Source organism: Acanthisitta chloris, unplaced genomic scaffold (assembly GCF_000695815.1).
Source record: "Acanthisitta chloris isolate BGI_N310 unplaced genomic scaffold, ASM69581v1 scaffold20397, whole genome shotgun sequence".
NCBI classification, from domain to species: domain Eukaryota; kingdom Metazoa; phylum Chordata; class Aves; order Passeriformes; family Acanthisittidae; genus Acanthisitta; species Acanthisitta chloris.
The window spans coordinates 21,859-23,793 of NW_008681239.1; positions in this window are offsets into that span (position 1 = coordinate 21,859).

Here is a 1,935-nt window from a genome sequence, read left to right on the forward strand (position 1 = left end):
AAGAGCTTGAGGTTCTCACGGGTTTCAGTGAATGAATCTGGTCCAGAGTCACTCACAGGAAAGAAACTGGAATCCAAAAGGATTCAGCAGGTTGGTGAGATTTTAAGGAACAACCCAATGCACAGATTGCCCCAAACCTGAGTGATCTGAGCTGTGTTTGGTTCAGTCTCTCTGGTGTTGGTAGGTGTGTTTGTAGTACAGTGTGAAAGGAAGAGAAATAAACACGCTCCATATTTCTTGGGAGAACACTTAACGAGAGTACAAAATGTTTCCTGGTGCTCCTCATGCTTTGGCATAAGTTGATTAAGGCAAGAAAAATCTATTCCCTCTGAAGAGGAATAAGAGGGTTTGAAACATGTGCAGAATAGGTGGAGACCAAATTAAAAATCGTTATATCTTATTGAATTTCAGATCAAATTTGGAAGTAGTTGCTCACAAAATGAAAATCCATGAAGCAGGGGTATATGGAAACAGTTTCTAGGGCATCTGGCTTGATTCTCTAAGTTTGGGAAAAAATCAGGGCTATCCCTGTCACTGGTTGTTTGGGGAAATGCCATGGACATTCCAGTTCTGCCAGGCTGCACCTAGAGACTGAGGGGTTTAAATTAAATGTGAGATAGCATGTAACAAGTTATTTCTGGTCTGTGGTAAGTGTCCATGTGCACTTTTCCCATCAGCAAAAAATGACTTAATGTCAGCTAATTAGCTGGCTTTAATTTTTGTGAAACTAAACATATTACACATGCTTACACAGGCAGAGTACGTAGATATATTGGGGTAGAACTTGTAATATACATCTATTTCCCATATGTGAAAATTTGTAGCTGTGGGACTAACATTTACTGAAAAAAAAATGATTAGCACTTGGGTTTTATTGTTTAATGTAGATGTTGTAGTTTTACATTTACAGAGTCATGATTTATCTGGTGTTTTTCTGGGTGTATGGAGAAACAGTTTGAATTGCTATATGAGAGGATGGATATATGCCATGGGCAGATGTTTCTGTGTCCAGGGATTTGTGAACATCTTGTGTGTAATGTGAGTAAATGAAGATGAACAGGCCTATTATTTTATAAAATATGGCATTGTTGGTGTGCAGCATAAAAACACGGTAAAGTCTGGGGGGGGTGTGTGTGTTGGATGCACTGATTAGTGAAAATGACTTGCTGTGTGTTTCCTACACTTTTTGTTGAGGATGTTTGCATTGAATTATCATAGAATTTTAGGGGTTGGAATGGAGCTTAGAGATCATCCAGCCCCAACTCCCTGCCCTGGGCAGGGATATGTCCCACCAGAACAGGTTGCTCAAGGTTTTAGCCAACTTGAAATGAACACTGCCAGGGTTGGGGCAGCCACAGCCTCCCTGGGCAACCTGGGCCAGTGTCTCACCACCTTCACAGGAAAAAATTCTTCCTAATATGAAATAATAAAGGACACTTATATTGATATATGAAGACACAGGGCACACTGCAGTGAGGCAAGACCTCCTGTGGGTACTGTGTGATGCACAGCTGTGCAGTGTGGGCTCTCTCGTGTCCGGTGTGAGGTTTGTGAGCTGCAGGAAGGGCAAAGGAGAGCGAGGAGAGCGCGTGGCTGCACCTTTGTTTGTTGTGGTGGAGGAACAACGATTCTCGGGGCAGGCACAGGAAACACAGGCAGCAAAGGCAGCAGAGAGCAGCTGGGGCAGGTTGGCCAAGCTCTCTGCCAAGGCTCTGGCTGTGTCTGTGGCAATGGTGCAGCAGCTGTAGAGTTCAGGTGATGGAGAGTCACTGTCCTGCTGCTGTGCCAGGCCTGGGAGGGAGGGGAGGTGTGAGTGACACTGAGGAAACACTGTCTGTGTGTGATCTGCCTTCTGTGTGTGATCTACCTTCTGTGTATCTGTGTGTGTGTGAGGATCTCCTGTGTATGTATCTGTGTGTGTATCTGTGTGTGTGA